The 27,477-nt window shown below is 47.5% G+C and overlaps 1 long non-coding RNA gene across 4 annotated transcripts; it reads right to left on the bottom strand.

Annotated features, from left to right (window-relative positions):
• Nucleotides 1-6,847: 6,847 nt before the first annotated feature.
• LOC136005731 (uncharacterized) lies at nt 6,848-27,452 on the bottom strand. Of its 4 annotated transcripts, none has more exons than XR_010608858.1 (7): nt 27,434-27,452; nt 26,596-26,771; nt 23,670-23,831; nt 15,920-16,023; nt 8,198-8,464; nt 7,507-7,643; nt 6,848-7,385 (listed from the first exon to the last, which is right to left on the bottom strand). It is a non-coding gene; the product is annotated as an uncharacterized LOC136005731 (long non-coding RNA). The 4 variants fall into 4 exon arrangements; XR_010608857.1 differs by lacking the exon at nt 27,434-27,452 and adding an exon at nt 27,139-27,214; XR_010608859.1 differs by lacking the exon at nt 27,434-27,452 and adding an exon at nt 9,733-9,882 and having other exon boundaries at nt 26,596-27,118.
• Between the last annotated feature and the right edge of the window lie 25 nt (nt 27,453-27,477).

The following is a 27,477-nucleotide window of genomic DNA, read 5'->3' as shown; positions in this document are numbered from 1 at the left end:
CCCCCCCACCGCTCCCATTGGCTGAGGCGCCTGTCAGTCACTCTCAGTCCCGCCCCGTTTCCGCTCTGTCCCCCCACGGCGCCCATTGGCTGAGGTGCCTGTCAGTCACTCTCAGTCCCGCCCCGTTTCCGCGTCGCCCCCCCACCGCTCCCATTGGCTGAGGCGCCTGTCAGTCACTCTCAGTCCCGCCCCGTTTCCGCGTCGCCCCCCCACCGCTCCCATTGGCTGAGGCGCCTGTCAGTCACTCTCAATCCCGCCCCGTTTCCGCTCTGCCCCCCCACGGCGCCCATTGGCTGAGGCGCCTGTCAGTCACTCTCAATCCCGCCCCGTTTCCGCTCTGCCCCCCCACGGCGCCCATTGGCTGAGGCGCCTGTCAGTCACTCTCAGTCCCGCCCCGTTTCCGCTCTGCCCCCCCACGGCGCCCATTGGCTGAGGCGCCTGTCAGTCACTCTCAGTCCAGCCCCGTTTCCGCTCTGCCCCCCCACGGCGCCCATTGGCTGAGGTGCCTGTCAGTCTCTCTCAGTCCCGCCCCGTTCCCGCTCTGCCCCCCCACGGCGCCCATTGGCTGAGGCGCCTGTCAGTCACTCTCAATCCCGCCCCGTTTCCGCTCTGCCCCCCCACGGCGCCCATTGGCTGAGGTGCCTGTCAGTCACTCTCAGTCCCGCCCCGTTTCCGCTCGGCCCCCCCACGGCTCCCATTGGCTGAGGCGCCTGTCAGTCACTCTCAGTCCCGCCCCGTTTCCGCTCTGCCCCCCCACGGCGCCCATTGGCTGAGGCGCCTGTCAGTCACTCTCAGTCCCGCCCCGTTTCCGCTCTGCCCCCCCACGGCGCCCATTGGCTGAGGCGCCTGTCAGTCACTCTCAGTCCCGCCCCGTTTCCGCTCTGCCCCCCCACGGCGCCCATTGGCTGAGGTGCCTGTCAGTCACTCTCAGTCCCGCCCCGTTTCCGCGTCGCCCCCCCACCGCTCCCATTGGCTGAGGCGCCTGTCAGTCACTCTCAGTCCCGCCCCGTTCCCGCTCTGCCCCCCCACGCCGCCCATTGGCTGAGGCGCCTGTCAGTCACTCTCAGTCCCGCCCCGTTCCCGCTCTGCCCCCCCACGGCGCCCATTGGCTGAGGCGCCTGTCAGTCACTCTCAGTCCCGCCCCGTTTCCGCTCTGCCCCCCCACGGCGCCCATTGGCTGAGGCGCCTGTCAGTCACTCTCAGTCCCGCCCCGTTTCCGCTCTGCCCCCCCACGGCGCCCATTGGCTGAGGCGCCTGTCAGTCGCTCTCAGTCCCGCCCCGTTTCCGCTCTGCCCCCCCACGGCGCCCATTGGCTGAGGCGCCTGTCAGTCACTCTCAGTCCCGCCCCGTTTCCGCTCTGCCCCCCCACGGCGCCCATTGGCTGAGGCGCCTGTCAGTCACTCTCAGTCCCGCCCCGTTCCCGCTCTGCCCCCCCACGGCGCCCATTGGCTGAGGCGCCTGTCAGTCACTCTCAGTCCCTCCCTGTTCCCGCTCTGCCCCCCCACGGCGCCCATTGGCTGAGGCGCCTGTCAGTCACTCTCAGTCCCGCCCCGTTTCCGCTCTGCCCCCCCACGGCGCCCATTGGCTGAGGTGCCTGTCAGTCACTCTCAGTCCCGCCCCGTTTCCGCTCTGCCCCCCCACCGCTCCCATTGGCTGAGGCGCCTGTCAGTCACTCTCAGTCCCGCCCCGTTCCCGCTCTGCCCCCCCACGCCGCCCATTGGCTGAGGCGCCTGTCAGTCACTCTCAGTCCCGCCCCGTTCCCGCTCTGCCCCCCCACGGCGCCCATTGGCTGAGGCGCCTGTCAGTCACTCTCAGTCCCGCCCCGTTTCCGCTCTGCCCCCCCACGGCGCCCATTGGCTGAGGCGCCTGTCAGTCGCTCTCAGTCCCGCCCCGTTTCCGCTCTGCCCCCCCACGGCGCCCATTGGCTGAGGCGCCTGTCAGTCACTCTCAGTCCCGCCCCGTTTCCGCTCTGCCCCCCCACGGCGCCCATTGGCTGAGGCGCCTGTCAGTCACTCTCAGTCCCGCCCCGTTTCCGCTCTGCCCCCCCACGGCGCCCATTGGCTGAGGCGCCTGTCAGTCACTCTCAGTCCCTCCCTGTTCCCGCTCTGCCCCCCCACGGCGCCCATTGGCTGAGGCGCCTGTCAGTCACTCTCAGTCCCGCCCCGTTTCCGCTCTGCCCCCCCACGGCGCCCATTGGCTGAGGTGCCTGTCAGTCACTCTCAGTCCCGCCCCGTTTCCGCTCTGCCCCCCCACGGCGCCCATTGGCTGAGGCGCCTGTCAGTCACTCTCAGTCCCGCCCCGTTTCCGCGTCGCCCCCCCACCGCTCCCATTGGCTGAGGCGCCTGTCAGTCACTCTCAGTCCCGCCCCGTTCCCGCTCTGCCCCCCCACGGCGCCCATTGGCTGAGGCGCCTGTCAGTCACTCTCAGTCCCGCCCCGTTTCCGCTCTGCCCCCCCACGGCGCCCATTGGCTGAGGCGCCTGTCAGTCACTCTCAGTCCCGCCCCGTTTCCGCTCTGCCCCCCCACGGCGCCCATTGGCTGAGGTGCCTGTCAGTCACTCTCAGTCCCGCCCCGTTTCCGCGTCGCCCCCCCACGGCGCCCATTGGCTGAGGCGCCTGTCAGTCACTCTCAGTCCCGGGCCGTTTCCGCTCTGTCCCCCCACGGCGCCCATTGGCGCCAATGGAGTGTATCCGAGCTGGTGCGGAAGCCACCTGAATGGGGCGAGGCGTCTGAAGCGACCCGAGTGGCTCCCAGTGGGTCCCTGAGGAGCGGACACCCAACATTGCCCGCTTATCACCCTCCATTTCCTCCCATTACCCTCCTTAACAGGGGACGACACGGCTCGGCTCGGCTCGGCACGGCACGGCTCGGCACGGCACGGCTCGGCACGGCTCGGCACGGCACGGCTCGGCACGGCACGGCTCGGCACGGCACGGCTCGGTACGGCTCGGCACGGCTCGGCACGGCACGGCTCGGCACGGCTCGGCCCGGCACGGCACGGCTCGGCCCGGCACGGCACGGCTCGGCACGGCTCGGCTCGGCACGGCACGGCTCGGCTCGGCACGGCTCGGCTCGGCACGGCACGGCTCGGCACGGCTCGCCTCAGCCAATGGGAGCCAACGGGGGGCGACGCGGAAATGGGGCGGGTCTGAAGGTGACTGACAGGCTTCTCAGCCAATGGGAGCGGAGAGGCGGGACGATGCTTAAGGGAGCCACTCACCGACCACCCATCCACACCACCTGCAGTACCGCGTTTTGGCCACAGGATGGCAGCATTTAGCGCTGCACTGAGCCACTCACTGGCCCCCCCATCTCCAACACCTGCAGTACCGCGTTTTGGCCACAGGATGGCAGCACCTAGCCTTGCACCGAGACACTCCGCGCCCCCCCCATCTCCACCACCTGCAGTACCGAGGTTTGGCCACAGGATGGCAGCAGCTAGCGCTGCGCTGAGCCACTCACTTGCCCCCCCCATCTCCACCACCTGCAGTACCGAGGTTTGGCCACAGGATGGCAGCAGCTAGCGCTGCGCTGAGCCACTCACTTGCCCCCCCCATCTCCACCACCTGCAGTACCGTGTTTTGCCTACAGGACGGCAGCAGCTAGCGCTGCACTGAGCCACTCACTTGCCCCCCCCCCCATCTCCAACACCTGCAGTACCGCGTTTTGGCCACAGGATGGCAGCAGCTAGCGCTGCACTGAGCCACTCACTTGCCCCCCCATCTCCAACACCTGCAGTACCGCGTTTTGGCCACAGGATGGCAGCACCTAGCCTTGCGCCGAGACACTCCGCGCCCCCCCCATCTCCACCACCTGCAGTACCGAGGTTTGGCCACAAGACGGCAGCAGCTAGCGTGCACTGAGCCACTCCTTCGCGCCCGCCCCCCCCACTCCCATCTCCACCACCTGCAGTACCAAGGTTTGGCCACAGGATGGCAGCAGCGACCCGTGTCCTGCGCCACGCCATGGCACCCTCGCCCCCCCCCTCCCGCCCCCCGTTAAGAACCTTGAACACAGAACACTCTTTCTGCCACGGCCCTCACTGGGGTTCACAACAAAAACGACGGCGTGAAGAGAGATGAACTGCGGTTGATAGCTTACATCAATAAAAACCCTTCTTCAGTAAAAAACCACAGTGCACCCATTACAAATGTTATTCTGTTGCTCTGGTATGTTTACAAAGATAGATACGTTAAAAGGAAATAGATGCTATAAATACATATAAAATACTTTTGTTATTCCAAATTACATATTGCGCTGTTCTGTATTACCTGTTTAATAGATAAATGCATAGTGAATTCTGTATATGCACACACTCATAAATGAAACGTAAGAACCCTTGGCCAAAGTTGGGTGGAAGGACGAGAAGAAAGATAAATTCATTCCTGTTGGAATACATGGCTGCAGTCACTCAATGAAGTTGTAAAAAGAACCCAAAACCCCAAGGGGGAAGGATATTTAACTTCTCATTGATTCCTGTTACTCACTTTCTAAACAAAAATTGATCAACCATGTCAATACCACAGTAATTTGCTGTTACTGTGTTACAAAAAGCTGTGACTGCCCAGTTCTGGAGAAGAAGCGCTCCTGGACTTCATGCTGCATTAAGAGTAATGACTGAGAGAGCTGGAGCCCTGCTGGAATAGGGAACAGAGAGATTTATGGATGCATGTTCAACAGTGCAAGTAGAGTGTGCCTGTGCAAGACAAGTGGACCACCTGTTACAAAGACTGCAAGATCTTTGCTATAAGATGTAAGAACCATAATAGCAGACACATCGGAAGAAAATATTAAACATTATACAACTTGTTTCTAGAAAATAATGAAATATTTTCTAGACTATGATATTTTCTATAGTCCATTACCAAAAAGAACTGTGTTCCTCATCTCGAGGAAACGCTTTTATTTCAGGTGTGTTTTGTGGAAAAAAAACATGAAGTATATGGTCTTTCAGTAGTGAATATAATTCAGACTAAGCATTATGAAAAACACGTGGAAAGCAGTGTTTTGTAATGCTATGGGGAAAACCAGAGTCACCTCACAGTCATTAAACTTAGAGCAACGTCCTGTGCAATACGTTCCTGTCGCTCATCGTTCTGCCCAGGTGCAGGACAACTGGCTTCATACTTCTTCCTCAAGCCTTTCAAACATATCCGCAAACTTTCTGGATCCAGTCGAGAATTTCTGCCAGTCTGAACCGATCTCACCGCTAAACGGCACACAGCTCTCTGTCTCCTCATCTCAGGAGTGCTCTTCTGCCTGCGCTGGTCTCAAAAGCACACCCATGCAGTAAAACAGGAAATCAATTCTTTTTCAGCAACCTTCGGTATAGTGTTTGATAACTGGTTCAGAAATACAGAGTTTACCAACGTTTGCTTTGATAAAACCAGGGGCAGTGCTTCTCCCATATCCTTCCAGGAACTGAAAATGTCTCTGAGTTTTATGAAAACTGTGATATTACTCCACTACAATTTTCTATTGCACACCAAAATTTGTTTTGCAATGTGATTTGTGATTTCCTTTGCACCCACAATGACAGATGATGGTAGGGAAGAAACTTTAAATCCTAAATATATAAAAAGACAAATCAGGGGGTTTGATGTCATTTTTCCCTACCTTCCACACTACATCTGCCAGAATTAACCTATTTTTGGAGGGAGAAATTTTAATTTTATTAAAATAATTTTTATATACATTTTCTCTTTGTGTGTTCTTTTGGTTTTAATAAGCACTATGGGTTTAGGAGTCACAAACAAAATGTCTCCTGTGTTACCTCTGAGACAGGCTTCCACAAGAAGTTGCTGCTGGTAGCACTGTACTTGTCCAGGGTGGGGCACATGAGGTGTTAAAGCTGGGAAATGGCACACTGGTGCTGGCAGCTTCTCTGTTCGTTTAGTTGGGCAGGCCAGAAAATGCTGTGGTTGTGCTAAATGCACTCTCCCTTAAACCCAGATATCCAGTGGTCACGGATGTTGCACTACTCTCTTGCCAGCAGCCAAACTCCTGCACACTCAGGGTAAGGAAGGGATGTACCTTTTTGTCCCTGCACTAACATAGTTTTTTCCCCTCTGCCCGTTGCCCTGGCTGCTCTGAAGAAGCTGTGCTTCCTCAGGTGCTCCCATATTGTAAGGTTAAAAATGAAAAAGGGTCAAGAAGGGAACCTGCCCTCTTTCTTAGCATGTAACTTTGCTCAAGTAAGGGCTGTTGCAGCATCTGAAATTGAGCTTATGTAGCCAAAGGGAAGGAAACTTACCCTGAAATTCTGATAAAGAAACAGTTTAAGTCCAGTTAATTGAAGCCTGACCGGAGTAATTCCTAGGCCTCAGTTACCACTAGTCTGCAAGTCATGTGTAGCTAATTTTCTATTGGTTAAATGTCACCTAATTCTAACGCCAGAACCTAGTACTTGGAAATGTACGGATTTCTGTAACTGCTTAAGTATGTAGCTATGCCTTACTGGCACTCACTCATTTCTTTACTGACCCATCATCGGTCAATCTGTGCAGTCTTCAGTTTGACTGATTCGGAAGTTAAAAGAGAAGTAAACACACTTTACTGAGAACACCGCTGCTTTAGTGGGACCTCTCAAAATCAGCCTGTGGCTGAGACACTATAAAATCCCCGCCACTTTTAAAAGAAACTCTACGCCTTTTTGCTAACCGAAAAGGGCCAAGCTGCTATTTAACTGATATATCATTACATATGGCAGACACGTAAGAGAGTTCTACATAAACCTCAGCGTTCACAGTTTTTAAGCCTCTCCAGAACTTTCACTCGCTTCCATCATTGACTTGAGCACTGTGTGCTGAGTTTGGCTCATCTCAGTCAGAGGCGAATCAAGTAGCTACTCACATTATTAAAATGGTTTTATTTCATAGAATCACAAAACTGTTTGGGTTGGAAGGAACGTTAAAGATCATCTAATTCCAACCCCCTACCACAGGCAGGGGCAATTTCATCCAAGTTCTTCAAACTACCCCAAAACCAGCATCTCACTGTGCAGTTAAAACACACAAGTATTAGGAACATATTACATCTGCAGTTGTAACTCTGAGAGAGATACTAACTCAGGAGAAATCTGTCAGCAGAAAAATATTGTCAGATGCCTATTAACTGAAATAATGTCCTATATAATATTTACTAAGTTAAAGCCTTAGTGGGATCCATTACCATAGTTCTTTTCCTCTGTATGTCCTTTACAGAGTAAGTGTAAGCAATTTTCTCAGGACTGGGGTTTCATGAAGCATTCACTCTGAAGTTAGGATTCATGTAATGGAGAAGCAGTTGTCCCATTGCCTCCGAAGGCTCCACTCCCCATCTCCTGCTCCTTCCTTTCTGAATGCCCTTTGGACAGTGGCTTCCTCACGTTTTTTCCCCATTAGAAAACTAAACGGGAAAGGAAAGAAGAAGCAAAGAGCTGTTACCATACACTAGCTTCTGGTTTGCTTCCTGCAGAGCCTCTAGCTTCCCGACAGTGACAAGGGCATAAAGGGTGCCTAATACTTACTTTTTAAAAGGGAGAAGGTGAGGTTAAAAAACCAAACTGTCTTTACAATTCTGTTTCATAAAGCACTTAGATTTTTCAGAGGAAACATCGATGCGACATCTTTCCTTCCTGAGCAGCTATTTCCATGCAGAAGTGCTCTGTTGAGATCAAGGGATTCATTTAACTCTCACAACTCAGAATTAAAACCAGAGACAAGCAAAGCAAGCCGTTCAGCAGGTATCCCCGGGAAGGTGTGCTTACAGCTGCCTCCCAGAACTCTCAGTCTCCTCTCTACTGGCACTGGGTAAACACCAGAAAAAAGACCCCAAGAGTCCTTTCCAACCCAAACCATTCTGTAACTCTATGAAATTCCCCCCCAATCCCCCCCCAACCCTTGCCGACCCAGAATCAGGGGTTTTGGGGTATTTTTGGGCCAACACAGCGGCTCCAGCTCCACAAGCACAGCCCGTCATGGAAAGGTCATTTTGTGGGAATCAGCCCCAAATGAAGCTGTTACCCTCCTTTGTTTGGAGGGCCCCTCGTCCTCTACTCATCTGCTCCTCTGCCAAAACCCTGGCCCCCACAGTGACACTGGGGTGCCCCAAATGATACCAACCATCCCCAGATTCCCCCACATCACTGTTTTTATTCCACCACCAAATAAACACCTGCAAAAAATGAAAAAAATATTCCCTAAGGAGCAGCTCCTTACTTCATTACTTTCATAACTGCCATTTAGATGGGTACATGCACCCCTAAGAAAAGGGGGGCTCTGCTCAAAAAAGACAACGGGGACAGCACCCACAGCCCCTGTCCCAGAGGCTATGGAGGATGGTGCCATGGCTCTTGTTCAGGCTCTGCTCTGCAACGTTCCGCCTCCATTCCCATGCTGGGATGGGCACCTCAGTGCACAATGTCCCCAGTCCCTGTGGGCTGGAGGGTATCCGTTGAGCATCACGAAATGCCTGCAACAAGTCACCTGAAAAACAGAAATCCCAAATGTTACAAAAGGAAAAAGCACAGAAAAACATACACAAATGCAATCAAAGGGAGATGATATAACAATTGGTGAGGTTAGAGATCCCCCATGACTTTACTTGGCAGGAGGAGATCAAATCCCCAGGCTTGTGAGTCTGGCACTTGTGTGTGAACAGCAAGCACTGAAGGAGCTGTCACAGATCAGGACACTTGTTTGCACAGGTCTGTGTCTCTGTGTGGAGAGAAGGTGGGGAGAGCAAGACTCCAGTGCCAGGTACTGGGTGGACAGACCACAGTCTAAGCACTGTTGCCTGAAGGATCCACAGCAAGAGGGGAGTATCAGCATGCAGAGTACGACTGTGAGCCTCGGGCTCGTGTGCCCAAGTGCCAGCAGCTGGGGACACCTGGGGCCCAACTACTGGGTAAACTGTGTCTCAGGCCAGCTGCCAGTGGATTGACATCATGTGTGCAAAGCAGGGAGTGCTGGACATCCAAGCAATGAGACAGACCGAGTGTCTAAGCCCAGCTGCTGGAGGGACTCACCACCTATATATCCTAACAGGCCTTCATCCTGATCAGCCAGAGATGGGAACAGGATAAGGCCATTAGTGCTATTTGTATTTTTATGAGCGCTGAATGCTGCTTCCTGTGTTGGTCTGTGTGGCTTGCCAAATGTTCCCCAGCCCCATCACTAGCTAGACACAGAGGCATGGAGTTGCAGCAGCTTGCATGATGGATTTTACTTGCTGCTTCTATTAACCCTCTTGTATTTCACATGCAAATTCTTAAACCACCGACATGAGTGGCACATAAAGCCTTCCCACCAAAGCACTGCATAACCACTAGCTTTCTTCTCCTGCAGGCATTCAGCCCACCAGTTCTGGGCAGACAGACCTCATTCTTTTACGTGACTACCTTTTAGTAGGTACGGTGAATTTTCAGCCTGCTTCCACCATAACCACCTTAATGCTATGGTGATGCAGGGGTTAAATGTGACTCAGAATATTAGTGTCTGCATGTTGCTGGCTCCACCAGCTGACCTGCTTACAAGAACCAGGGTTTTCTTAATACTCTAACTTAGCCCTACAAAGAATCTTTTCTTTCATCCGCCTGTAGTTCCCACAGGCCTCCATTATGAAGGTTTCAATCGAATGCTGTTGACATATACTTGAATTCAAATATTTGTGCTATTCATAGTGAAATGCTCATTCAGCTAACTGCTTGGCTGTGTCAGGGGTTCTTTTGATCAAACTGAATAAAAGACATTACCAGGTATTCTGCATAGCCCCAGGTCATACAAAGGAATTCACCAGCGCAGGACCACATGCATCATGCAGTGTACATCCTACCCAGGGTCCCAGCAAGCAGAAGATTCTGTCAGGGCAGGTCTTTGTCTGACTTTAGAAGCCTCTAAGGGCACTGTTTAAGTGGAAGGCAGAGAAAGGTAGGTAAGTGTATCCAAGTAAGATGATTCTTGTGATCCAGAGAGTAAAGTGCAGGCTGCACACAAACACATTACTCTTTCATTGTGAATGTTTGACTTTTGTCCTCTTTCCTGAGGACTGTAGATAAATTTGGTGTTCTGCTTAACTCTCATTACCCTCCTCAGTGATATCTCAGTGACAGGAACCCCACTGTCCTTCTCACACTCTTTGCTATACCTGAGCAATGTGTTATGCTACAGCCTGCTGATACTACACTTTGGCGGCTTTTCCAGCCAGAGTAATGCAGAAAGAGATTCTGCTTGCTCGCCTTTCCGCCCCATGGTTGCACATGTCTCTTGATTCTTCTTGTGCTGTTACTCCAGTATCCATGCTTTGTAACTCACCTTCCTGGCTTCTTCAGCCACCCCCTGTTACATGCCACTTTTCCCACTGTAAAAGTCACCTTTTGATGCAAAGCCTTTTTGCTGTGTACGGTTCCCTTCCAGCTCTAAAAGTCACATTACATCAAAAGAGGGCACTCTGGCACCGCAGTCGCACCTGCATGGGTGATGTTAGTGCAACAAATGGTCTGGAGCTGAAGAGCTCTGATCAATAACTGTTCATCAGTGGGTAGTTAATTCTCTGTTTTAGCAACTGTCTGGCTATGTCAAGAAGCCTTCTTGATAAATGGATGGCAAAGACATGCTCCTCAGGGGAGTGTCCTTCCTTCAAGTTGCTTTAAACTGTCCACCACTCAAGCAGAAATTAGCATTTCCATCAGTGGCTAGGACACATTCAGCCTGTCTCATCCTTCTCTGCTGCTTCTTCTGCTTCCTCCCGCCCAGCAGTGCCAGCAGATTGATGGGGAGGACAGCGCAATGAACTCCAACACGGAACTTAAAACTAACCTGTCAATGAGTGAGGCGTGCCGCTTTTAACCTAACTAATTGCCTGGCCCCACAATCAGTGTAATGCCACAAAGATGGGAGCACACAGCAGCTGTCAAGGAGTGTGCCACTGCTGCCAAGCATGGCATGGCAGCATGGTGAAGCCCTGCCTGCGTTCCTCCCTCAAAGTGTGTGTGCTGTGGACCTCCAAGGACAGATCCAGGCTGACCCTGCTGTGCTTTCATCTCTCTTGGGCAACACAAGAGCTTTGCTTGAGAACCCCGTGGCCCAGCCCATTGCCCGAGAGTTCTGCTGGCCTTTTACCCCACATACAACTTTTCCTCATTTCTCTCCTTACGTCTGCCCCATATCTCCAGATTCTGCTATTACTTTTTATTCCATTCTCACTGAGGAACAATAATGTGTTTGAACTCAGCTCATCCTTGTGTTTTTTTCACTGTGATTCTTGCTATTCATACTTCGTGCTTCCTTTGATATTCCTAAGCCTTCAGCCTGAGCACAGGTACCCATCAGAGATCACATACATGTGCCCTGCTTCAGACTGTTGCAAATCAGGTTTGGGATCAACACTTAGACTAAGCTCAGTTTTTCACTGAGCCACTATCAATAGCCACTCAGTTTTACTCCTGGGTTCACCACATACAACTTGCTCTTTAGGGGATCAGGCTCCCTACCTGCTCTTCACAGCTGATACTCCCCAGAATAAAAGGAGCAGAAGCTGAGCTCTTTAGGTGACTCCTATGATGATGGCATCCTGTAGCAAGGGATACATCTTGGAGAGAGAACTCCTGTTCCCTCATCTCTGTTTCTAGTATTATATTATTTTATTAAATAAACATACAAGCATAAAATATAGGGACAGTTCTTGGAGTAGAGACCAAATGCACCTCTGGCTCCAAGCCTGAGGGTCTTGCCTGTTCTCTCTGACTCTTTTTCTGCGTAATGCCGTGTTTCAGGGGGAAAGTGGGTAACAAGAACCATTCCTTCAATTTTCTCCCAGAAAGACATGGTGTAATGATTTGAAATGCACATACTTCCTGGAAATAAAGAGAGAATTTGGACTGGCTATATCAATCCTTCAGCGTATGCTTCAGTCACTGGACTAATACGGACCTGGAGGAAAATACTGTTGGATATTAGGAGAAGCTCAGGTTTGATGGTGTACATTACACTTAGAAAACTCCCTGGACCAGGGTCTCCATGTGTCATAGAGAAACACTGATTATCTGGATAATGATTGGACTTGAGCTAGCTCTTCCTAAGCCACCCACACTGTTCTTATTCTAGCTGACCTAGAACAGAATCAGGACTTTATGATACGTTCTCATGGCAGAATAAGACAAACCCAGAGCACTAGCTTAGCTTTCAGACCCCAGGCACTCACACTGCATAAGTGCTAGCACAGTTCTGGGCCCTGCTAAAAAGTTTATGAGAGGGCTTTGGTGCACCACAAAGCAATAGCATACTCTGGGATTCATAAGCATGGACAGAACAGATGAGACTGTATCAGAACTGGTTCCCTGGACTCTTTGCAGCCTTCTTCTCCAGGTTTTATGCTGCAAACCACATTATACACCCTAACACCACACTGCACAGCAGGCAATGCACACTCTTCAAGCTTACAGCGTCTTCTGTGTCTCAGGCACTCCAAACTGGAAAAGCACACATGGGAGAAAAACCCAAAATCAACCCTCCTGTCTTCTATCTCTTAAGGCCAGATAGTGTTCCCATTAAAACCAGCAGAAACACAGAGTTAGGAGCAAGATAATGGGGACATGCGTGGTCTGTGCTGCATGGACACATGGCAGAAAGCAGTTCCTGGCACTTTCATTTGTAGTACAGATGTAGCCGATGCACCATCTGAACCAAATGGCCAAATAAGCTGGTGCCAAAGTGCTGCAAGGTTGGCAGCAGAAGGGATTTTTTTTCATGAAACTGCAGGAGTGACATCTGTCACTTCTGCCACCAGCAGCCACCCCAGCCGAGTTCTCACTCCACACAAGGTAAGACCTGAACAGCATACTCTCTAGGGAAAAGTAACCTGGGAAAGCTAACCTGTGCACTTTGTATTGTTTAAATAATGTAATAACACAATCACATCATAATTATGTAATGCACTGTACAAATATATAATATGCCCCAAATATATCAAATATTTATAAAAAATGTAATATGTAATGCATTACAATAAAGTTACAATTTATGGTATTTGTAAAACACTGTCCTGTCATGTTACCATATTTACTGCTTGCATTGAAAACACAGTAATTTCCTTATAGTTATGTAAGGAAAATGTCCCCGTGGAGGTGGGTGAACAGTGGAACAGGGGCCCAGAAAAGTTGTGTGATCTCTATCCTTGGAGACACCCAAAATGTAAAGGCCCTGGGCAAAGCTGTGAGCAAGCTGATGTGACTGTGCCTCCTTTGAGGAGAAGATTACACTACAGCCCTCCAGAGATCCTGTGCCCATGTGTGTGACTGATTTTTTACTTTGGGGAGCACTGCAGCCACACAATAAACTACAGCATGCACATGCCAAGCAGACTGGAAATCACTCTTCAGTCTCTGGAGACTACCATTTCTCCAATGCATCTTAGATATCCTGTGACATGAGTTGTAAATGAAAGGAGAGAGAAGAGAGAGAATTAAAGATCAAGGATCAGATGTTAAATCCTGCCTGCTCAGTTGCTGGTATCAAACCAGTTTGTAACTGTGCATTCACCATTAACAGTAGACATTCTTTGTGCCAGTGCACCCAGAATGGTCAAATGAGACTAAGGCGGTTTCTGTTTGACAATACTTGGAACTCAGTAGTTCTTGCAAATAAAAGGCCTTATCGTACCAGACATAGAGAGGCAAGCCTCCAGCTAGACTTCACATGACCATGAAGTACAGGATGAGATCTTATGTTAGCAATACTAACCAAGCAATGAGGTCAGTATAGGATAATGGGGAAAACTGAACTTTGCTACAACTAAATGTCATGTTGATAAATGCAATTTCACTAGTTTTGATAAACAAAATTAAACTTAATTTGCTTCACAGTAGCTAATGTGCCGTTAATTCAAAACCCACAAAATAACTCACTGGACACAGTTAATAGTCAGCAGACCACATAGGCCAGGCTTTGAAAGCATTTAATATTCACTGAAGTGCTGCTTGTATCCAATTATAACTCTCTACTTGCCATCTTAATAATTTAAATCTGTCCACTCTTTAGAGAGAAAAAAATGCACTAATCAAAGACATGAATGCACCTTTTGCTTTTGACAGCATTAAATTAAAACTAAATGGTAGATCTTGAATGAGTTACTCTGCAAGAAAAAAGGCATTAATGAGGTAATTTCATTATAGAGGCTCATCCAAGCCTATGTGAAAACAAGGGAAGTAAATGGAGAGGAAAGCCACCGAGGAAATTAGGGTTCCTTCCACACTAATTAATGTTTTGGGGCATTTAGTACAGGCACCAAATTAACTGCTCCAAAGAACTCCACTGAAAAAAAAAAATACATTGTTGCCCTGCCATGTAATTAGAAGACAGTACAAGCAGAACACTTAATGAGGATAAAGCCAGCCTTTAACTTATTCTGCCCAGCTTCTGAAAACATGCCATTGTGAAGGCCTAAGTTTAAGGAAGCACTAAGCGTACAATATAGGATTGTTTAGGTCCTTCTGTTCGATGAGCTGTAAACAGGTAGCTCTGAATGAGAGACTCTGAGACTCCTGGGAGGCCCGGCTTCCCAGAAAAAAAAAGGTCTTAAATGCATCCAGAGAGAAGGAAAGAAGGTGAATAGGCCCGCACAGCCAGCGCAGTGAATGCTCACCGCTGTCTTAAGTGATTACATGATGTTGTGCCACCCCCTCTCATTGAGTTATCTTTACACTGCTTTTGTCTCCTCTAATTGGAGCTGATGAGGTGCTAATTGGTTGCTTTTTTAAAAAAGCACTGCTTAAGCACTGGCAACCAGAGTGAGGCAGCGTGAGCGGAGTTAATGAGGCCTCGGAGAGCAAAACCCCCCAGAAACCCCTGACCAGCCTCAAAACCACCAAACCACTGTGTACACACACACATACAGGCATGCCTTCCTGTTGGTATAAACAAAAACGTGAGGGCAAATGACTGAATGCAAGTACACAGCCGTGAGGATGTGAGTTTGTGAAAAACGGGGCAATACCAACAATAAATACATCAATGCCCACTGCTTTGGCTGGCACTCTTGGACCTCAGACTGGTGCCTGTGCCCCACGCTGCCTGCACACCCCACTGCCCGCACACCCCATCGGCCATGGCAGAGGGTTCGAAATAGTTGATCTTAAGGTCCTTTCCAACCCAAACCATTCTATGACTGTATAAAGGCAGGCTAGTAGGTTGAATTGCCCCATCCCTGGCAGTGTTCAAGGCCAGGTTGGACAGGCCTTTGAGTAGCCTGGGCTAGCGGAAGGGTGTCCCTGGCCTTGGCAGGGAGTTGGAACTAGATGAGCTTTAAGGTCCCTTCCAACCCCAACTATTCTATGATTCTGTGATTTTATGAATCATCTCACCCCACCTTGCTGCTCACAGGCGAGCCGCTTGCTGTGGCCCCCTTCACAGCTCAGAGAAGTGCCAGCATTTTCCGGGTGTGATGGCCAGACCTTGCTATGCTGCCTGCCACGCACTGCAGTGATGTGGCACCACAGCCATGAGGCAGATGGCACTGAGGTGGCAGCAATGCCCGACAGCTCTGCCCTGCAGGCTGTACCCTGTGAAACCACAGCCTTGCTAGGGTAATTTCATAAACATCTTTGCTTTTAAATCGGGATAAAAGCTACACACACAGCGCAAACACATAGAATCATAGAACTGACTGTTAAACACAGTCTTCTGTCCTTTCAGATTTTGTTTACATGTAGTCACACAGACATGTGGGCATAGAATGCTTTTTCAGTAACTGCAAGGCTGCATTTGACAAGTAAGTGATGCCTTTGGGCAACAAGGGAGAGGTTGCCCAATGACAACAAATTTCTCTCTGTCATGGGTTCAGTACCACCAGGCAATTCTCTAAATCCTTCAAAACTCATTTGCTGAGCAGTTGCATACTGGAAACTATAAAACCTACAGTCAAAAACCTATAGGCAGATAACATACCTTTTAAGACAACTCAGATGAACTATTCATGCCGAAGAGGAACGAAGTCAGGGCTCTTATTTTCCTCATTTCTGGTGTTTTGTTGGGCTTTTTTCCTGGTTTGCCTGTGTATAATTGCAGTTAGAAAAACCAATTAGTTTGCAAACAGCCAGTTTCTTGGGGATGTGTTTATGCTTGGTAATTTGTACCCCTATTCACATTCTACACCGGATTCTTTTCACTCTAATGCATGGTCACTGGCTTTTCTTTTGGTTGTCATAAAAACAAGGGATTTCTTGCTGACTGGTAGAAAGAAACTTCCTAGTGAACAAAGTTACCATTAATTCCTCTAAACATATGTTCCTAGAGCCATCCATCTATAAAATAGGTAACAAAGCAGATCCTGTTGCTTTAAGTCCCAAAAGATGCAGAGCTGGAAAAAAGTTTGGATCCCTTAAGGCTAATTAAGCAAATATCTTTTGTTGTTGCTGTTGTTTGATTTTCTTTTGCGATTCAGGCACTTAAACCTTCATGTGTTTTCCAAGGCAGGTACGACTGTGCTTGCAGAGATCTGCTGTGCTCGCAGAGATCTGTGCTGTCGTCAGTGCTGCCTGCTGTGTTCTCACAGAATGCTTGCAGGAGGTAGTCCCTCGGGTTTCCTTTGTTTCCCATGGGATTAATAGCTTCTGGTTTACCACAAGCCAGTGTGACATGGGTTGTGAAATTGCATGCTGTGCATGCCAAGATGTAATCCTTAAATATGTTCTACCCTCCTTCTACTTCCTCCTCCAGTTTAACTTTTTGACTTGCTGCTGCTGATGGGAAAGATGCTTCCCAGGCCTCCTCCCTTCCTAATGAGCATGGCCAATTGTGCTCTCATTTAAATAGGAATGACCTTCATTTTCTGAAGGTGAAGGTGATCCTACTCTTGAGGAACAAAGAGGCAGGAAGGCTGGGGTCCTTCCCCAGCGCCTAGTATTCTCACTCTGAGTGGTGGCTTCTTCCCTATGCCTGCTGCTTCATCAGCTGCAGCTTGGGGGCACACGAGGAGGATGAATGCAGCTCTACCAGGCCTAGGGAGTAAGAAAGGTAAACACCCCTTACCTGCGCCCATGGGATGGCATATCTCATCAACTGCTGCTAAAGAGGGGACTAAAGGTGCCTTAAACCACCTCCTTTTTTTGGTAGGTTTGGATCTGGACACTTTCTCTTTTGCTTCCTAAGTGGTGAGCAGTTTAGTGGTTGCAAAGTGCGTAACAAAGGCAGCAGGCAGGGTGCTGCAGTTAGAGCCTGCTCCTTTGGTTTGTGCTGACTGGAAACAAATGGGCGTACCAGTAATGTGGAATACACTGGACAGCTCAGGGATGATTCTCCAAGATACTGCCTGCACCGTTATTTACAAGCTCAGCACTCTAGAAAAAGCAAGCAGTATCTCAGAGAAAGGTGAGAAGTGGCTCTTGTGATATAAGCTCGTTTATCTTCACTAGGGTGATTCTAGCTAACAGAGAATAAAAATGCAATGTTAGGAAATGCACATGACCTTCATCCTTTAGGTAATACTGGATGCTAAAAATACGAACTTTGTGGTCCCACACTGAAGTAGTTGTCATGTAGGCTGAAACTGGCTTTGTAGCTTTCAGGATGGTGTGTGTCTGTGTGCGCGAATGTCTGGTTTCCCCCGAATTCTACACATTTCTTTGTTCTATTTCAGAGACCTGTTCTCAATAAAATGAAATTGAAGGGGGCTTCTATCTGGCTATTTATTCCTTCAGGTACCAAAATCAGAGAACCCCTTCCTGTTGTCATATAGAAATCACAGGGGAAAAGCATGCAGTGCGCATGCTTGTGTTGAAAACAATCAGGATGGCTCTCCATCCATCAGCCGATGCTTTAGGGATTATTGGGATTATTCCTTACATTGTCCTCCCCATTGAGACTTGCAGTTGTGTTGCATTACACAATGAAGTATCTGAAAACATGTCCAGCTGCTAAGGGAAGGCCTATTGTCAGAAGTCAGATAAATACACCAGAGAAATCAAACAAGAAAAAGAAGGGAGGTGAGGTAAAACAAATGAGAGAAGTGTAGCAGGGGCGAGGCTCAAAGTCAGGGGCAGACATCTGGGAAGTGGAACAGATTGGTCCCATAGCCATAGGAGAGGTAGCAGCGAGAAAATTGGGCATTTCAAGCTGTGCTGTGCTGAGGATCACATGAGCCGTTTCCCCAGAGGCTGCACTCAAGAAGCCAAAGTTTAAAGCCAAGGATGCATCCATGTTTTTCACGGTTCACTTCTGGGTCATTTGATTGAAAAGATTCTACATTTGACAACTTCCAGTGTTCAAAGAGGTTCAGAGGTTTTAAAATCTGTTCAGCTCATCCCTGCTTGAGATAAACATGAATGGGCCAATTGTTCATTTTAATAAAATTTGGCTCAAAAACAGCCATTCAGCACCACAGAAGGGCATGTTAGGAGGAGATCCCTCACTAAAGAGGAAAGTGAGGATGTTCAATTTTTAAAATGCTTGATAAAATCAGGGAAGAGCTGGCTGAATGTTGTCACTATGCGGCCCTAGACTGAGTAAAACATAAAAGGAAGGTAAGTATGAGACAGAGGAGGATCACAGATTATCTCAAGTTGGAGGGGACCCACAAGGATCATCACATCCAACTCCCTGCTCCTCAGAAAAACTACCTAATGACTAAGAGCACTGTCCAGATGCTCCTTGAACTCTGGCAGGCTTGGTGTTGTGACCACTTTCCTGGGGAGCCTGTTCCAGGGACCACTTACCCTCACAGTGAAGAAACTTTTCCTAATGTCCAATTTGAACTTCCCCTGATCTAACTTCACTCCATTTCCTCATGTCCCATTGCTGGTCACTAAAGAGAAATCAGGACCTCCCCCCTCTTCCCACCGGAGGAAGTTGCAGACTTTGATGAGGGCACCCACCAGCTTTCTCTTCTCCGGGCTGAACAAATCAAGTGACTTCAGTTGCTCCTTGCTAGTCTTGCCCTCAACACTTTTCACCATCTTCATCACTCTCCACTGCACACACTCTAATAGTTGAATGTCCTTATACTGAGACACCTAGAACCGTGCACAGTACCCGTACGCGCACAGCTATCATGGGAAGCAGGCTGGGAAGGAAAGAAGAAATACTGAGAGATGATCTATCCTGTCCACGGCCCAGGCATGCTCAGCAGCATGGAAGCTGCTCCTAAAAAACCTTGTGCACAGACGCTATGGCCTGTCAGGACTCTCTCCACATACTCGAGTACCTGGAACAAATTAAAAATACCCACTAATATTTTGCACACATTCTCCTTGCCACTGTTTAAGGCCATTACATTTTTCTTCAGACACCTGTGGACACAGAAGGTTAATTCTCTTCTAGTTTGGGTTTGATTAGAGTTTTTTTTTAATCGTTGCTTTGGGAGGTTTTAGCAGTAACTTTGAGGGTTTGAATGGCTGTGCTGAGCTTTCCTTCATCTAATCTCTACCAATGTAAGAAGTCTGCCTCTCCTGACAGGTTGTTTTACAGATCTCTCCTCATTCGCATGCTTTCCCTTGGTCACACTTTTCTGTGAGCAACAGCACATTTACCACTTGCAAACTTATTTGGGCCAGCTGCTGCCCCAAACTGTCCCACAAAGCTGTCATCACCAGTTGTGAGCTCACTTTCTGCACAGCCTGATTTTTCCTGCAAGATCTACAGGGCATATTCGAGAGAGCAGTGTCTGAATTCTCCCCAGTTCAAGCAAAGGTGGTCCAACACTGGTAATGATAGGGCAAGGGGTAATGGGTTCAAATTTAACCAAGAAGTTTAGGTTAGATGTAAGGAAGAAGGGTGGTGAGGCACTGGAATGGGTTGCCCAAAGAAGTTGTGAATGCTCCATCACTGGCAGTGTTAAAGGCCAGCTTGGATGGAATCTTGGGTGACATGGTTTAGTGAGAAGTGTCCCTGCCCATGGCAGGGAGGTTGGAACTAGATGATCTTAAGGTCCTTTCCAACCCTAACTATTCTGTGATTCTCTGATTCTGTGAACACGAACTGTCTTGCTTTTATGGCAAGGCTGCACATAAGAAAGAGATAAGGTGGCATCAGAAATTGTCCTACTTTATATCTTCACAATGGATACACATTTGCAAAAAGTGAGCCACAGTTAGAGGCACCTGTATTCCAGGTGCAAGAATGACTGAACTGTTACAGTATATTGTAGGCCATTAATGTCATCTGTGTAGCAAGAAGTAGAGAATGCTTGTTTGTTTCAAAGGAAGCTTTGAAAAATGCCTGTGCAATCCTTTTCTCTCACAGACCACAAGGGATAGCTATCGTACAAGTGAACTGAGAAAGCATTTAGTATCTGATAGGTCACTCCTACTCTTTGTACTCTATATTCCTCTATGATGTGCTGGTTCCCAAATGTTTCTTATGTCATGCAATGCCTGCATATTAACAGAAAAAGTTAACTGATTTGCTTGTTAAAAAGCCTCTTCCACTGCATATTTTGTATTTTTATAGGCATAAAAGCTGGTAGGAAAGGGAATTTCTGAAATTAAGGGGATTAATTTTAAATTAAACAGAAATCTGGTTTTTTTTTTTCTGGAATTAGAAAGAAAAACGTTGCTTTGTTTTCATAAGGCTAAAAATACTGAATTTCTATAATGTTCCTTCATTTGGTTACTAAATGGCATAAAAGTCCTATACATATAGATAAGTTTGTATCAAAAATGAAACATATAAAGGTCAAAACATCCTATTTTGAAATTCTACAGTGCTAAAAGATGTTTTGCCATCTAGTGAAATAAGTCAGAATATTCTTCCCATCATCCAAACTATAGCTGCAGATTCCACTTTTAATATATTGTTTTAATAGATCAGCTTGTGCTTGCTACACATCATCTGCTTTGATATTTTAGCCATGTCCATGATGTCTGTGTGTCTGCCCTGTCAAACCTCCCATGAGATTAGTTCCCAGAGCCTCCAGCCCTAAGTGAGGGTGTGTCACCCCCAGAGCTCCTGGAAGCCTAGTGTCTTGCTTTTCAGTGTGCTAAATCCATCAAGCTGATTTTGATCTGACAGTGTTACACAGGTAGTAACCTCCGCCAGGACTAACCTCAGGAAGAAATGAACCTCCAGCATGGACCAAATGCGTGACAAATGGCACCTTACGCAAACACTGACAGCCTCATACTGAGAAGCTGTGAAATCCATGATTGATGACTAAGGTAATTTTAGCTTAAAAAAAATAAAACAAGAAAGTAAGTTTGTCGAGTGTCACTGTTTCAGACTTGTCGTGACCTCGCTCTGCAGAACGGTCCCACTGCCCGTAACCTTTGTTTCCAGTATTCAGTGAGAACTAGCTTTGTAGGCATTTGTTTTCTATCATCAAATCATTAAGTGGTAATGCAATTGTTAGTTTCATTTCCCCAGTTCAATACATTTTGCAGCCAGTAACCATTCCCAGTTCATTAACTGAGTGACCTCAGCATTAACACCCCCTCCGCTAGGGTTTCCTTGGAAACAAAGCTTCCTGTGCGTAATCCAAGCTTATCGAGCTCTTTATCCTACATGTGACCCTTAATTACTTGCTAAATTAGAATGGTTTTCTGAAAATCACAAGAGGAGGTTAATATGTTCTTCCAGAGCTGGTCAAGCTAAGATGACACTAAATTCAGGGGGAATTCAAATTACATGATCCCTGAAGGCGTCTCTTTCAGAGGGAAGATGAACTTTCCCAATGGGAGGCAGTGTGCCATGATAATGCTCCTGTCACTCACTTTCCTTGCCCTGCTTGTCCAGCTACAGCTTATTCCAGTATGAACAATGTAGTTAGTAAATATCAGGTTGATTAATTACAGTGCAAGATTCAATAACCACTTGTCTTCTGTAATTAACATGTAATTGAAATTAAGTAATATACTTTGTGCACAGATTTCTGCACTAGGAGGGGAACAAGGGAGAATCCTCAAGGCTGTGACAGGGAAATTAAGAAAATAATAAGAGGGATCAAAATATTAATTGCAGCTTTAAAAATGTGGTACATTTTAAGAAACTCTCCAGTCAAAAAGAAGAATTTCTTTATTACTTCCAACTGTCTTGGAGTAGAGATGAAGTGGGGTTGGTGTGTCCAAATATTGCTTACGATTTCTGAAAACACACATTTCCTCCACTGTTTTGAGACACAGAAATCATAAGAAAAGGTGGTACCTTCTAGGATACCCAGTGCTTTTCCTCTCTCCTGTTTGCAGTGGCACATTACTTAGAGGACAGCGAGTCTTCTGCTTATGTGAGTGGCTTTATGAAGCTGTGCTAAGGCTAAAATGCTATTGCATGATCTCAAACAAAACCTAAACCCAAACCCCTTGTGTCCCAGCAAGGGAACAGGCCAGGCTGAAGCAACTCCCCAGCAGAGCCAAAAATGGGGCTATTGAGATATACCTTTCCTCACCGTCTGTGTCTGGCTCAGCCCTCAACATCTCTGGCTCAGTTCTAGCCGGACTTAACCACAGAGTCTTATTTGCAGAGGTGCTCTGATGGTGTCTTTCAAAAGCAGCACTTACAAGTAGCTTACGTGTCCTCTGTCTTTTACTGAGAGCACATGAGGTAAATTTTGCATGGGTTTTATACTTTTATCTAAATCCATAATCACTCTATATGCGGGGCACTGTCATATTTCTGGAAATAAGTAGTCTACAGATGTGCCAGTACTTTCTCACCTCTCAGTGTGCTCTGGGAAATGCTCTGAATCTCAATCTCAATCTGCTTTGAAGATGCAGTACTGTTTACTTCGCTACTTTTGAGGTAGTCTGTGGTAAGATTGCAACCCACCTAGGAAATCACACTGGTCCTCCAGGCAAGATCCCAGCAAAGAATGATCCTTCATCAAATGCCACTCAGACAAATGCAGTCTGTGCCATGTATCTGTGCTGTCTATCTGTGCCTATCTTTGCGGTTCCTCTTCATGCTCCATATTTGCAGGTATGTGCCAGGTCAGGTGCTTAAAATTGCCTTGGGGAACAGAGCTCTGTGTCTGTAAGCTAGTTTCACAAACTTACATTTCTGTAAGCCTGAGTTTCACAAAGCTTACTGGAACAATGTGATTTAATGGTTCTTTTCCATCTGACATGCATGGTTCCTCTCCACAGAGCAAGTAGCACACCTGGAGCCTTGCAGATCTATTTTTCCATATATATGTCACAGAAAAGGAGGAGAAAGCAGTTTGAGACTGGCAGAAATACCAGTCCTGTAACATGTATCAGTCTTCTTTAGGCCCTTCACAAGTTCATGCTTCTGAACATTATCATTAGTTACAAGAATCCTAGAGTTCTGTGTTCAGAAGATGTCAACATCTGTATCATTACTGATGTGGTATTTTCAACAGGAGTCTAATTTCTGGTTTAGTAATTAAGGGTTTCTCCTACCTAGTCACAGCTTCTTTCCTCACAGCATTTCATTCACATAAATGTAAGCTCAGCCAATGCAAAAACCACAGTCTGCTTCAGCATGCCCCTAACTACTGTAAAATGTAGAATCATTTGGGTTTGTGTACAAGTGCTTGCTTTCATGGATATATATAAAACTCACGGACTAATCATCAAGATGGGAGAAGACTGGACAGGTAACAGCAGTCTACCAGTTGTACTGCAGATTTCTCTTGGTGTAAGACATACTCGTATTTTACACTTGACTTATAGATATAGTCACATGCATTTTTGCTCAGAATTCAACACAAGATGCCTCAAAAGTGTATTAGCATGATAAGCACTCATACCTTTTAGAAAGACTTCACCATGGCCTTATTTGTTTTCTCCTTTTTCTTTCCTCTGCCCCCTTCCAATGTCCTCTCATTAATGCATCCAAATGTTCACAACATTGAGTCTGAAGGATAGATTCCTGTATATCCACAGGGTCTTTGACTTCCTTGCTCAGATTTCTGGAAAATATGATGGCATTTTTCTAAGAACAACGATAAAGAAATGATGAAGCCTTGGGTGGGATGGTTTAGTGTGAGGTGTCCTTGCCCATGGCAGGGGGGTTGGAACTAGATGATCTTGAAGTCCTTTCCAACCCTATTTTATGATTCTATTCTATGATTCTATGCTATCATTTACTGCTTGGCAAAGAGACAGTTAAGCTATTTAATTTGTTATGATAATACAGAATTTATCCCCACCAAGGAGGTATCTTACGAAGATGCGTTCTAGATGTGAGAGAGATTAGCAGGCACAAAGCAAGAACATATTCACATGTCCTTTGGGGCTTCTGCTGAAACTTCCAGCAAATATGATTATGCTTTTCTGAGTGAGCATCTACCCAAGTGGCACAAACAAATATGCAAGCTTTCTTCTTTCAAAGGGAGAGAACGGTCAGTTCAGAAACATGGGCCTGATCTTCATATTTATTGCATGAACCTCATAACCCTTGTTAGGTTATGACCACACTTCAAAACTGTAACATGTGATGGAGTCATGTCCTCAGCTAACAGTTACACTAGCCCATCTTCCCAAATATGTGCAATTTTAACCTGCAAAGGCCTCTTTTGCTAAGTTCAGTGACAGCTTATGCTCTTGAAGAAGACAGCTTACATGTACTGATAAGAATCCTCTGTGCTAGTGTATAAACTGTGCTTAGTATAGTGCATTCCATAGAAAAAAATTGGAGTGCAATACCTTGCAGACTTGGTACAATTATAAATAGGTCCATGTTGACAGAACATTATACAAGCTGCAGTGTATACTTGTAGAACTTGCTTGCTGAGAGACATCTCTGGCAGAGATTGTATTTTCTGAGATAACTTCTATCTCAGCGAGACCATTGTGATGTTGACAGTTGGCATTGCAACCAACATGGGCTTTAATGAAGACTTTTCATGCAGCTTCCACTGCTGTGGGCTTCCCAGAATAGCTACAAGATTACACATGCATTCATATGTATGGGTCACACTTCTTGGCATTAATCAAACCTCCTTCGCACCAAGAGGGATGAGAGTGCCACAAAGGGAAGTGATGAAGAAAACTGGCCTTTTCCTGTCTTTTCAAGTCAAGTATTTTGAAGTTCGATATCCACAGACTTTCTGTCACTTAGCCAATGTATGTTTAAAATATATATTTATACATGTGCTAGTTTGTATGTGTGCATATGCATATATGGTTTGCTTACTTCATTTTCTTCTTTGACTGAGGGAAACGAGTAGCTGAACCGAGATAATTACTGCAGTGTAGAGGAGCCATTCAGGACAGAGTTGTTATACAAACTAAGCAGAGTTTTCCTTTTTGACAGTACGGTAATTAAGAAACAACCATATGGTGACCTGGGAAATCCTTGATCATATTTCTTGATTATGGACTGCTCTCAAGTACTCTGGAGTTTTGCATGCTCTGGGACAGTTATGAAGCCACTATGAAGCATTATATAAAACAACGGGGTACAATCAAATGACAGAACAGTTGGTAGCTAGAATGATATATGCAAAACCAGCTGCATAACATTTTATTTTACCTTCTAGTAAGTTGAGACAGCTCAATATAACATCATAGTTATGCAGTACAGCATCTGTTCTCTTAAATCCTGTATTGCTTCACTGCTAGTGCCTCTAAGTAGCAGAATTTCAGACCTGCCTATATGTGTGGGTGAGTATGAGTGATTTGTTTCAAGGCTAGTGCTTTTGGTTTACTAGTCTCTTTCAGTGTGGTTCAGTTATTTTATTGTCGTTATAAGTTCCAAGACTACTGCCAAATGTATAAAGTAGGCAAGAGAGGGCTTCAAGCTGTTCTGTTTGGATCTCTGACACATACACCATTTTATCCTCCTGAAGTAACCGCAGCACACTGCATTGCTCCAGTGTTCTGGACTTTTACCTGAAAAATTACTTCCTCGATCTTTAAATAGTAGAAAATCAGCTGAGTTTTATGTGTCTAGTTAGCTGCCAAGAAAAGACTCCCAATTCCCTTAATGTTTCTCACAGATGTACTCTAAAAGAACCCAAAACATATTCTTAAATTATTCAGAGATATTTTAGAACATAGCTGGATGGAAGACACTATTAAAAAAAATGTCAAGTACTTCTTTATATTAACAAGTATTAACTTATCAAAAGTACCTGGGAAATTTACACAAATTCTTCTAAAATTTACCTCAGAAATACGTTGCTTTTATGTCTCATCAATATATTTGCTTAATCCTTTGTATAACTGGTAATGTACCTTTCTCAGTGAACATGTAAGGTTTTACTTTCATCCATGCTGAAGTAGATGTATGTCATTTTAAAAAAAAGAACTTAATCTCTCCTGAGTGACTCCAGATCATCCTCTTTAGCAAGGTCTGAACCTACTTACTGACTCTTTAATTGCCATACTCACAGATTAGGTAAGAAGGAGAGAAGGGATGTCACAAACAAATGGATATGGAAAAGGCAGAGCAAAACATAAGGGTGGAAAGAAACTGAAAAAAAACCCAGACCCAAAACCAAACCAAAACAACAACCCACTCCTGGAAATGGTTTTCTTCTGGCACGAGGCTGTAAGACAGAGCAACACATGGTGTTCCAGAATGAAGCAGGAAGCTCTAGCTGTTGGTTCAGTCATTGATTTCACAGGGGCACACTGGTCAGATGGACTGCTGCTCCAGTGAAACAAAGCTGACACTGGCCCCTGCTCTGTGATGCTGCACACCGATAAGCAAACATCCGTATTTCTCACCTTTAGAGATCTGACCCTCTCTGAAGCAGTGACCGCAACACTAACCACCTCTCTCCACCATCAGCTTGCACGTTCAAGGGCCACCACAGGTTTGCTTTGCTCACTTCTACAGAAGACAGTTGGTCACGTATGTTATGACAAATGGTATCGCTTTTTCTGCAGGATTTCCAACTATTCTAAAAATGAACATACAGAGCCTGTGTGAGATTTTTGTTAAGAAAGTAATATCGAGGGAGAACAACAGACTACTCTTCAAACAATTCAGACTGCGTTACAGCAAGAGGCTGTAGCAACATAAGCAGGAGCACAGGCCTGCCGATAGTCAGGCCCACAGACACGTCCCCACGGACGCTTCTTAGCTGTCGGAGCACGGCTCGGCAGAGCCGCTCACACACACCCGGGGCTGTTCGAAATCCTCCCTCTCAGATGCCGAGCCCCGGGCTCCGCGTGCCACCCCCGCTCCCCCAAAAGAGCCCTCCCGCAGGCCCTGCCCAGTCTGGGCCCACGCCCGCGGATCGGAACCCCCAACACCCTCAGAGAAACCTGGGCCCGCCCCGCCGGCGGGCCCGCTCCGCTTCACGGCACCGCCCCGCCTCACGGCACCGCCCGGCCTCACGGCACCGCTCCGCTTCACCGCACCGCCCCGCCTCACGGCACCGCTCCGCCTCACGGCACCGCCCCGCCTCACGGCACCGCCCCGCCTCACGACACCGCTCCGCCTCACGGCACCGCCCCGCCTCACGGCACCGCCCCGCCTCACGGCACCGCCCGGCCTCACGGCACCGCCCCGCCTCACGGTACCGCCCCGCCTCACGGCACCGCCGCCCCGGCCACCCACTGTCGGTCCGAGGGCGAGGCCCAGCCGGCGGTGCCACGAGGTCG

This window comes from Lathamus discolor, chromosome Z (assembly GCF_037157495.1).
Source record: "Lathamus discolor isolate bLatDis1 chromosome Z, bLatDis1.hap1, whole genome shotgun sequence".
Lineage (NCBI taxonomy): Eukaryota > Metazoa > Chordata > Aves > Psittaciformes > Psittacidae > Lathamus > Lathamus discolor.
The sequence above is the reverse complement of the archived record's forward strand: the minus strand, read 5'-3'. Positions and strand labels throughout refer to the sequence as shown.